The following is a 12,495-nucleotide window of genomic DNA, read 5'->3' as shown; positions in this document are numbered from 1 at the left end:
TCCCTCTGTCGGCTGAAATGACAGCGTTTCTCCAAGAATGGGACTCTTTTCAGAGGACTTGAAAGGAAGGCTGTGTTCCCAATCGCAAAGCATTTTTCTTTCCAGGGCAGGATCTGTGAAGCTTAAAGCTTAAGGCTGACTAAATCACACCAGCGTCTCATGCCCGGGTGTCCCAGCAAATGCCTGTCTCAGCTCTGGTATGGGGCTGTGCAGAGGGGGTACGTGGTCTGCAGCCCTTGCTGCTCCTGAACCAGAGGAGGGGGCATGCAGGGACCATGGGGGTGAGGAAGAGAAGGGGGTCTCAGCCTCCTTCCATGTCCAACCACATCTGACAGGGTGGGTCCCACACTGGCTGGGCTGAGACCTGAGGCTGGTGAATCTGCAGAGCACGTGTGTTTGTGGAATGGGGTGTGTGGTGGGTGGGGAGTAGCTGTGAGAGAGAAAGAGAGAGGTGGGGTGGAAAATGCCTGTGATAATACTTGTGTTTGTACTCAATGCTTAAAAATGTGATTGTGAGCACATGGGTATTGTTGAGTGCATGATGAATGTAAGAGTGTGCATGAGTGTAAAGGTGTTTGTGAGTGTGGGTGTTTTGTGTTTGTGGATGTGAGTGGACTGCGTGAAAATGTGAGGTTGTAGTTGTGGCTACGCAAATGAGTATGAGGGCGTATGAGAGTATACGAATGTATTTGTGTGTCTGTGAGTGAATGAGAGAAGGTGTGTGTGAAAGGGCTGTGTGCTGGTGTGTTCTGTAGGATTGGGGAAACGTGGTGAGAAGGGACACGGAGAGAGTCTTAAGCACTTTCCAAGGAAAGCATGGACCCTGGTATTTCCCCGAACTCGTGCACACACGTCTTGCTGAACCACAGGCCCAGGGAGCCTGGAAAAGTGATGTGGAAACCCTGGAAGATGAAAACTGGGACCCTCTAGACACAGTGCCCCCAGGCACATTCTTATCCTGGCCCATTGGCCTCTTCGCTTCAGGCAGCTCTCAGTCTAGGCATAGGTTGGCAGCATCGATGGAGAGAAAGCCCACCATTCCCTTGGGCAGGCCTGTTCTCCTGCTCCCTTCTGTTCTCAGCCTGTCTTCCCTTCATGCTTTCAGAACATATGATACTTCTGGGCAGTAATTTTCTAAAAGAAATGATCTTGAAAAGGCCCATTCATTTTAGATTCTGCTTCCATACGCCTGTTGAAGCAACTTATGTGACAAAATGAGCAGAAGTTGGAAGAATTTATGGATTTGCGTTTCTGCATTGCCCTGGAGGAACGTCTATAATTGGGCACTGAGAGCTTACTGGAAAGTCCTAACTGGGGGACGCGGCTGCACTAGCTTCCCTTGCAGACAAAACGTCCCTCCCCTGCAGGGGAAAGTCTTCCTCTCACAGGTGTTGAAGGGCTGTGGGGAGCAAAGGGAAACCCCTATCACAGCCTCCTCTTCTGTCAAATCTCTCTGAGAAGACAAGTGTTGTCAGCTCTCAACTCCCAAAACAACTTTTTTCAATCCAGGACATCTCCAGAAGAGGGAAACGCATTCCCTGAGAAAGAAGGCAAAGACGCAAGAAAAATGACAGACAGGTGGAGTGTCCCCTGGATGAGACCCTGGGGCCAGGAATCAAGACCCAAGGCTTCGTCTTCAGTTTCTACAGCTTGATGTGTGATTCTGATTCTGAAATATTAAAATAGAGATAGATATATTCTCCTCTAGGAGTTTCATAGTTTCTGGTCTTACATTTAGATCTTTAATCCATTTTGAGTTTATTTTTGTGTGCGGTGTTAGAAAGTGATCTAGTTTCATTCTTTTACAAGTGGATGACCAGTTTCCCCAGCACCACTTGTTAAAGAGATTGTGCTTACTCCATTGTATATTCTTGCCTCCCTTGTCAAAGATAAGGTGTCCATATGTGTGTGGATTTAGGCAAAACACTCTCCGACATAAATCACAGCAGAATCCTCTATGATCCACCTCCCAGAATTCTGGAAATAAAAGCAAAAATAAACAAATGGGATCTAATTAAAATTAAAAGCTTCTGCACAACAAGGGAAAATATAAGCAAGGTGAAAAGACAGCCTTCTGAATGGGAGAAAATAATAGCAAATGAAGCAACTGACAAACAACTAATCTCAAAAATATACAAGCAACTTATGCAGCTCAATTCCAGAAAAATAAATGACCCAATCAAAAAATGGGCCAAAGAACTAAATAGACATTTCTCCAAAGAAGACATATGGATGGCTAACAAACACATGAAAAGATGCTCAACATCACTCATTATTAGAGAAATGCAAATCAAAACCACAATGAGGTACCACTTCACACCAGTCAGAATGGCTGCGATCCAAAAATCTGCAAGCAATAAATGATGGAGAGGGTGTGGAGAAAAGGGAACCCTCCTACACTGTTGGTGGGAATGCAAACTAGTACAGCCACTTTGGAGAACAGTGTGGAGAGTCCTTTAAAAATTGCAAATAGAACTACCTTATGACCCAGCAATCCCACTGCTGGGCATACACACCGAGGAAACCAGAATTGAAAGAGACACATATACCCCAATGTTCATCGCAGCACTGTTTATAATAGCCAGGACATGGAAGCAACCTAGATGTCCATCAGCAGATGAATGGATAAGAAAGCTGTGGTACATATACACAATGGAGTATTACTCAGCCATTAAAAAGAATACATTTGAATCAGTTCTGATGAGATGGATGCCGATTATACAGTGAAGTAAGCCAGAAAGAAAAACACCAATACAGTATACTAACACATATATATGGAATTTAGAAAGATGGCAATGACAACCCTGTATGCAAGACAGCAAAAAAAGACACAGATGTGTATAACAGACTTTTGGACTCAGAGGGAGAGGGAGAGGGTGGGATGATTTGGGAGAATGGCATTGTAACATGTATACTATCATGTAAGAATCGAATTGCCAGTCTATGTCCAATGCAGGATACAGCATGCTTGGGGCTAGTGCACGGTGATGACCCAGAGAGATGTTATGGGGAGGGATGTGGGAGGGGGGGTTCATGTTTGGGAACGCATGTACACCCGTGGTGGATTCATGTCAATGTATGGCAAAACCAATATAGTATTGTAAAGTAAAATAAAGTAAAAATAAAAATTAAAAAAAATAGAGATAGATATATTTAATAATTATTTTGAGAAAACTTGCCCTATTCTATGGTTATCAAAATCCCATTAGAAAAGTCTGTGTTTACTACAGATTTTGAGGCACAAACTAAGAGCTGTCAGTGGTACCTCCTCCATATGAGGGAGTTTCTGTGTTGGAGATGCTGAACATTGGCTCCAGGAGAACAGGAGTGGAGACATTTCCACCTTCCTCTGACCTTGACCTTGGGTCCATTCTTCAGCTGCATATGGTGGCCACTGCAGCCATGGTGTCAGGAGATGACCTACATAAAGAAAAAGCAGAGGTGATCAGAGTGTCAGTGTTCCCAGAGAATGTGACCCCACTCTGTTATCACTTGGTACTGGCTGCTCTTTCTTTTCTGAAAATGCAAATAATGTCCTCCCTTTATCTATACAGATGGGTATAAGTGTCATACATATTGACATAGTTGATCCTCCTAGAAAAATAGGGGCTTCCCTGGTGGCTCAATGGTAAAAAAAATCCGTCTGTAAATGCAGGAAATTCGGGTTCAGTCCGTAGGTGGAGAAGATCCCCTGGAGGAGGAAATGGCAACCCACTCCAGTATTATTGCCTGGAGAATTCCATTGACAGAGGAGCCCCCAAGGGCTACAGTCCATGGGGTCGCAAAAGAGTTGGACACAACTCAGCGACTAAACCCCGGAAAGAGTATTCCTCCTGATTTGTTTCTTATGGGTTTTCATTTTTATGACCTACATGGTTTTAAGGTTCACCCAGAGCCAAAGAGAAAATTCCTGCTAATGCTGAGAAAGACATTGCTGTATCATTTCTAACATTTTAAGAAACCAAGATATTTTCATTTCCAAGAAGAACAACACCTGTGTCAGGGACTCTTGCCTGAGCTCTCCTTACTGACATAAAGCAGAGACCCAGAGGATTTTTAAAACCTCTTGATTGGAGAAGGGGGGGGGGAGACTGCAGTTTCACACATTAACAACATTCTGGAAAATTATTTGGGTCGCCTGTACTGGGCCTGTCTTAATCTGTCTATACCAGTACCCATGGACGTGCTCTGGTGTTCTCCAGTCTCAGAGGGCAACCCAGTGTTCCCCACCGTTGCATGTGCTACACAGAATTGAGAGAGAAACAAGGGTGATAAAATCAGTTTTCCACACTTAGCACTAGAGTATTTTTCATTACCAGGTCACTCTATTCAGACGATGAAAACTCCTATACATATTGCTGTATGGTGACCAGGCCTTGCATCTAATGAGAAACGCATCTCCTTCGGTGAAGCTGAATATGAGTGCTTCAGCTTTAAGCTCCTTTGATCTATTACTCATTGATGAGAAGCCAGGTTGTTGGATCTGAGGAGATAGTGAAGCTTAAAGGTCAATGTGATGTTTAGGTTAAAAGAAAAGAAAGTCAGACTTCCAAAGTGGTATATTTGGGAGCCATGGAGTTTAGAAGTGAAGTGCTTTTAGTGAATACCAGGGACAAATTTTAAAACGTACATCTTGGCATAGTTGAAAAGATTTTTTTTTGGTGGGGGGGGGGAGTGTATGGAAAATGCAAGTACTGTATCATGTTACTTTATCAATACAGGGTTTAGACACACGAAGCAAAGAAAAAAGATTGCACTCATATACATGTATCAATTTAGACACTAAGAGCAGAGACACACTGAAGAAAAGCAAAGCAATCTATTTTGAGTTTGATATCAAACTCCCAGAACTGGGCAATAACAAAGGCTGCATCTAAAAATAAGGATTTTCCAGTAGTCATGTATGGATGTGAGAGTTGGACTATAAAGAAAGCTGAACGCAGAAAAACTGATGCTTTTGAACTGTGGTGTTGGAGAAGACTCTTGAGAGTCCCTTGGACTGCAAGCAGATCCAATCAGTCCATCCTAAAGGAAATCAGTCTTGAAGGTTCATTGGAAGGACTGATGTTGAAGCTGAAACTCCAATACTTTGGCCACCTGATGCGAAGAGTTGACTCATTTGAAAAGTCCCTGATGCTGGGAAAGATTGAAGGTGAGAGGAGAGGGGGGCAACAGAGGATGAGATGGTTGGATAGCATCACAGACTCAATGGACATGAGTTTGAGTAAACTCTGGGAGTTGGTGATGGACAGGGAAGCCTGGCATGCTACAGTCCATGAGGTCGCAGAGTCAGACACGACTGAGCAACTGAACTGAACTGAAAAATAAGAATATTTCTCATATTGTCATAAGTGTACCAAAATCACTTTGTATTGTATTTATAACAAAATCATTTAGTTTTGTATTCACGGGTCTCCATATTATTTTGGACAACTTGATATGGGCTCTCTGTGTCCTGAAATAAGTAGCTGAATTTGCAGCTTGTGGGAGTATACCAGAGAAACCACGGCCGGTGAGGCAAATTTGCTGCTCCTAGACATACCTTCTTGCAACTGCATGTTTTAATCAAGAATGTAAGATTGCTTAGTAGAAAGTAAACCACACTACTTGGATATTCCATTTGCTTTGAAAGATATAAAGAATAAAATAAATACAGGTACTGAATTCATTTTACAGTTGCTGCCATGACAAATTACTACAAACATAGAGGCTTAAAACAGCAAATTTATTATCTGACAATTCTGTAGGATGAAAATCCAGGCAGCTTGGAAGATGTTCTTGCTCCTGCCCTCTCATGACTGAAATCAAGGTGTCAGCAGAGCTGTGTTCCTTGCTGGAGGCTGTGGAGCATCCTCTCCTAGGTTCTTGATGGCTGTTGGCAGAATTCAGTACCAGGTGGTGGCATCAAGGTCCCCATTTTGCTAGCTTTTGCCTGGAGGTCATTCTTAGCTTTTAGAGGACACCTGAATTCTTTGACTTGTGATAGCCTCCATCTTCAAGATCAATGTCAAATCCCTCTCAGGCTTCCAATCTCTCTGACATTCTGTTCTGTCTCAGCTGAAAAAAGTTCTCTGCTTCTGTGGGTTCACATGATCTGACAGGGCCTGTCTGGATAATCCAGAAGACCCACCCCATCATAAGGTCCAGAAATTTAATTAGATCTGGTTTTTTAAAAAAAATTACATTTCTTTCATTATTAAAAGCATACATAGGAGAAGCTATTAGTTTTACATAGGAATGTACTCATGAACAAGGCATTTCTTACAGTTTTCCAAAACTAATACAGTATTATAAAATTCATTGAATAAATATATCCAAATTTTAAAGCTAAATTGAAATCCCTAAAACTACTGGGGAGAGTAGACTTTTTCAAAATCAAATGAAAACAGAATGTGACTATGGTTTGTATTGCCTGCCTGCCTGCTAAGCTGCTCCTGTCATGTCTGACTTTTTGTGACCCAATGGAGTGTGGCCAACCAGGCTCCTCTGTCCATGGGATTCTCCAGAAAAGAATACTGGAGTGGGCTGCCATGCTCTCCTCCAGGGGATCTTCCCAACTCAGGGAATGAGCCAATGTCTTCTGAGGCTCTTGCACTGAGGCAGATTGTTTACTGCTGAGCCACCAGGGAAGCCTGGTCTGTATTAAATAAATTTCATTTTTAGCTTTGGTGGTGGTGTTGTCGTTCAGCTGCTCAGTTGTGTCCAACTCTTTGTGACCCACATGGACTGCAGCAGGCCAGGCTTCCCTGTCCTTCACCACCTCACAGAGCTTGCTCAAAATCCTGTTCGTTGAGTCGGTGGTGCCATCTAACCATTTCATCCTCTGTCGTCTGCTTCTCCTCCTGCCTTCAATCTTTCCCAGCATCAAGGTCTTTTCTAATGAGTCAGCACTTTGCATCAGGTGGCCAAAGTATTTTATGAGATGCACCCTTATTGTGCCTTTGCAAACAGGCTAGTTTTCTTTAAAACCTGATCAACATTTTCGATATTTATAGCTCTATATGACAGATAACAGTGAAACATTATTCTCATTGTGTAATTATAGACATATTATAAAACCCATATTATATACATATTATATGTATATTATATTATATACATATATTATATTACATAATATAAGGCCTTCCCTGGTGGCTAAGAGGTTAAAGCGTCTGTCTCCAATGTGGGAGACCTGGGTTCAATCCCTTGGTTGGGAAGATCCCCTGGAGAAGGAAATGGCAACCCACTCCAGTATTCTTGTTGGAGAATCCCATGGACAGAGGAGCCTGGTGGGCTACAGTCCACGGGGTCACAAAGAGTCAGACATGACTGAGAGACTTAACTAACTGAACTATAAAACCCAAGAGCATGAGAGAAGCAAAAGAAACACAACTCTGAGCCATCTGAACAAGATATAATGGAAGAAATTAACAGGTTTCAGAGAATGCGAACCGGCCATCTCTCTGGGGCCATTAATTTTTCTATCTTAGGTACTGTTTTCAAATAATACAGAAAATTTAACAATTATCCCCACAGAACTATCTGTTGTTTTGATATAAGATATTAGAATTTTGAATTTAAACTATTTGGAATTACTTAATACTTAAATATATTGTTCAAGTATTTTGCTAAGGATTTATGCCTCATCTTGGCTCCATACATATTTATGCCTCATCTTGGCTCCTACCATACATGCACACATAACTTGTATTTACATTATATGTAAAATATTATATATAAGATATGTATATACGAAGTATGTGTATCAAGGCTATGAAATAAAGGTCACTGAATTTTTCTTATCTGTATTGAATATTTCAACTTCTGATGATTCACTACTTTCTTCTTTCTGATGCTTTTTGATGTTTGTTGTTCTTGTCATTTTTTGTTGTAATGATTATCAATTATTTTCTAAGTTACAAGTAAAACTTATTTTTCTTTGGCCACACTGTGCAGGATGTGAGGGTCTTAATTTCCAAACCAGAGATCTAGCTTGTGCTTCCTGCTTTGGAAGAGCTGAGTCTTAACCACTGGACAATCAGGGAAGTTCCTAGCAAAACTTTTAAAGACAATTTCATTGGGGAATGAAACTGTTCAATAAACATGAAACAGATCTTCCTGTCTTCTACTATGCTTTCCCTCCTACAGTACAGAGAATTATTTTAGGGCTTTTATACAATGTAGTGCCTTCTCTCTCAACCTAAATGCTATGATTGTTACTAAGGACAATATGAATTAATAGGGGAAAACTGGAATGATTATAGTTTCCATTTTATCTATCTTTAGAGGAATCCACATTATTTTTAAGTGCATAAACCTTTTGCATACATATTTACTGCAATCAAATATTTAACTTTCAAATTGCAGAATGGGTTGATTTCTAAGAAACATATTCCATTGTGGTGTCACAGTGAATACATGGTTGCAAAGCAAGGGCTAGATGGTAAAAAATACCTGATGCCTCAGAAATATTCATTCCAAAACAACAACTAAAGGAGTGAAAAAGCACCCAGTCCAGCTGGATTTCAAGGGCAACCTTCAGCTTTTCTCATGTCACAGAGAAAATTAAAAAAAAAAAAAAGAAAAAGAAAGAAAAACCCTTAAACACTTGAATGATTTTCTTTTTCTTTTGCTGTTCTAATAATTTGTCACAGAAGAAAATTTTTGATCATCTCTATCCAAGCTTCTAAACAAAACACTGAAATTCAGGTCACCATATTACCAGGACTCATTATGTTCTGTCTTTTTTAAGAAGTAAAGTCTTTTTAAGCAACAGCTTGCAATTTCTGTTCAAAATAAAAGGCTGATTTCAGCTCATTTGCCATGGAAATTTTCTAACATAAGAAATACAGAGCAAAATAAATTGAATTCAATTTCTTCTCATGCATTGCTTAGTGAAGGCAAAGGCTTTCTGCAAAGAGGAAATTACAGCATTGAAGGTTACATAAAAAGGAAGACTGAAAATAAAATGACACAGAGGAAACATTAAATATGAGAAAACTTGCCCTGAGCAAATACTGTACATTGATGTCTTGATTTCATAGCATTTCCAATAGCATTTGTAAAAATGTTCTGCAAATTGCCCTTAATGTTTTGAAAGGAATTCAATAGATTCAGGCAAAGTTGAGGCAGAATATCCACCAGTGAAAGCTAAAGCACTTGGCTTTGGCACCTGAGCTGTCCGCGTGGCCTCAGAGGACACGCTGGTGTGTGACTCCAGCCTCACTCACAGGAGTGAGAATACACGAGGACATGGTCCTGGCAGAGACTGTTCAGTCTCCCCACAACAGGGAGTGTGTGCTGGGGAGATCAATGGTCCAATACAACCTCCACACCCCCCAGCTCCCCTGCCTGGCCCCACCGGGGCTCCACATCTGCCAGGGAGTCACTGAGCAGATGTCTCATGAAGCATCACCACCCTACTTGATAAAGGCTAGTGGGGGACACCGGATTCTGGAGAGGGAAGAGGCTCAGTGAACTGGGAAGAGGCCAGCCTCCCCACTTCACTCAGGCCAAGGGCAGCACCTGCAGGCAGACTCGCTGGGTCAGGCAAGTGCCCCCAGAGAGGAAAGGCAGGGCAGCCTGTGTTGCCCAGCTCACCCTTCCAGGGGTCCCCACTGGACTCGGCTCTTTGCTGGGGGCCACAGGGAGAAGCTGGGAATCACACAGATGAGGATCCCTCCTGGGATGAAGACTCAAGGTTGAGTTGATTCTCTGGGGTGAGACACCCCTGACCTTGACTCAGACCAGCCACCCTAGGTGGGCGATCTTCCTGATTCTCACCGGATTTCATCTCTTCATATGGAAACGAAGGCTCAGTTCATTATGTAGATTCAGGAATGGGAGATCAGCTATGTAAAACACTTAGCAGATGCTTCATAAATGTGAGTTAATATAAAAATTGCCACTCTGAGCCAAATGTATATTTAGTCAATCATGGTGTTCTTGATGTTTATTCATATGTTAACATCTGACTGGTTACAGTTATACCACAGTGCCACTCCACTTAATCTTTCTGTATTCATTTTGATAGAAATCAACATATCCTGTACACAGATAATGGTGTACTTTCAATCAAATGCTTGCAAATGCAACTAAGTTGTAGCCAGATGCTACAGACTGAATGTTTGTGTCTCTCCAAAATTTCTATGCTGAAGTCTAATCCCCTGTGTGATGCTTTTGAACTATGGTGTTCGAAGAGACTCTTGAGAGTCCCTTGGACTGCAAGAAGATCCAACCAGTCCATCCTAAAGGAAATCAGTACTGAATATTCATTGGAAGGACTGATGCTGAAGGTGAAACTCCAAAACTTTGGCTATCTGATGTGAAGAACTGACTCATTTGAAGAGACCCTGATGCTGGGAAAGATTGAAGGCAGGAGAAGGGGATGACAGAGGATGAGATGGTTGGATGAAATCACTGACTCAATGGACAAGAGTTTGAGTAAGCTCCAGGGGTGGTGATGGACATGGAGGCCTGGCCTGCTGCAGTCCATGGGGTCGCAAAGAGTCAGACATGACTGAGTGACTGAACAGAACTAAACTGATGGAGTAGAAGGTGGGGCCTTTGGGAAGTGATTAGGTCCTGAGCGTGGAGTCCTCTAAATGGGATTGGTGTCCTCATAAGAGAGACCCCAGAGAACTCCCTCACACTTTCTGCCATGTGACAACCCAGAGAGATGGCCATCTGCAAACCAGGAAGCAGCCCTCATCACATACCAAATCTGCCAGTGTCTTCATCTTTGGACTTCCTCATCTTCAAACTGTGAGCAATAAATTTCTGTTGCTCTGGCTACAGTACATGGGATTTTTATCATCCAATGGACTAAGACACCAAGTTTTCTCTCCCCAAAGTCCCTCTGTTAATTTTACCTTCTTAATATGACTGAAATGTGTTTATCTTTCTACCCTTTCTTAGACAGTACCTTGGTGAATGCCCTCTAACCTGTCCTCCTGAATAGGTACCTGGTGACTGATCTGTTTCCTTCAATCTCTATCCCAGCTGACCGAGAGAGACTCATCTAAACATGCAGAAGACATTCAAGGACATCCCTTTGCCCAAGACAAAGACGAGCTCTGCTTAACACAGCCACTTCTAGAGTCTGGGCTCCAGCCCTCCTTTCTTTAGACTGAGCCAGTTCCCCAGTGCCCACCCTCTGGACCTTCACGTTCTCTCATCTGCACCCTGCCCTCCTCGGCTGGCCTGATTAAACTTTACTGGCTTTTCACTTTTGTGGGTTTATCATTCCTCTTATTAGACATGACTTTCTAGGAAAGCCATCCTTGATCTCCCAAGGCTGGAGTAAGCACATATATATGCCTACATGCTAAGTCATGTCCAATTCTTTGTGATTCCATGGACTGTAATCCGCCAGGCTCCTCTGTCCGTGGGATTCTCCAGGCAAGAATACTGGAGTTGGTTGCCATTTCCTTCCTCCAGGGGATCTTCACAATTCAGGGAATGAAGCTGTGGCTCTTATGTCTCCTACACTGGCAGGCACATTCTTTACCACTAGCACCACCTGGGAACTCTGTAAATACATACAGTCAAGCCATTACCTCATATTTCACATTATGTTATAAATTAATTTTTAACTGCCTCTGTCATCAGACTGGACCCTGTGCCAGAACACAGAGCCAATTATTTCCTGAGTATTCTCAGTACCAGGCCCAAGGATAAGCATATACTGTGTCTTGAATAAACATTGCTGCGATTGATTAAGATGAATGAACAGGATAAACATTTACTTCATGACTCTGTTCTCTCAGCTCCCATTTACTATTCCTAGTGCCACACTGACTTTTTCATCTAGAATAACAAGAATAAGGTTCAAAGTCAAGGTCACTATTGTGACATAACTGCAATCAGTAGAGTTGTCAGCATAAAGATTGAAACTGTAGAACCCGAGACTTCCCTGGTGGTCCAGTGGTTAAGACTCTGCCCTCCCTATGCAGGGAGCATCTGTTCAATCCCTGGGCCAGGAAACTAAGATCCCACATGCCACATGGCATAGCCAGAAAACATAAATAATAAAGTAAATTTAAAAATGATTAGATAAAACTATGAAACCCACTTGGCACATCCCTTTGAGAATCTTTCTTCTTGGGAGCTTCTTCCTCTTTGATTTTTCTTCTTTTGCATGCTGTACTTCCTCCTTCCTCATGTCATAGTCAACCCTTTTCTTTTGTGCTGGCCAACTTGAACAGTCTTTGGGTTTTTATATGTTCAGTTATCAGCTAAAGCAGGCTACATCTGCACAAGACCAACATCTGAAATTTTAGAATGGACAGGAAAGAATCCAAAAGTGTGGGGGCGGGGGGGGGGGGGAAGGGTGGAGAATGTGAGTCTTTGACCAGCTACATAAGACTTGAGGAAGTAAGCATCTCATTATCCTCCCTACTGACATGCACATCTGTGGAGGATGAAATGGATGGGCATGAATAGATGTGTGAAAGATGCTACAGGCAAGTGTTTTTGTTATTCATTTTGTTATCCTGTACTGTTCAGAACCAA

This window comes from Ovis aries, chromosome 16 (assembly GCF_016772045.2).
Source record: "Ovis aries strain OAR_USU_Benz2616 breed Rambouillet chromosome 16, ARS-UI_Ramb_v3.0, whole genome shotgun sequence".
Classification (NCBI taxonomy): Eukaryota; Metazoa; Chordata; class Mammalia; order Artiodactyla; family Bovidae; genus Ovis; species Ovis aries.
The sequence above is the reverse complement of the archived record's forward strand: the minus strand, read 5'-3'. Positions refer to the sequence as shown.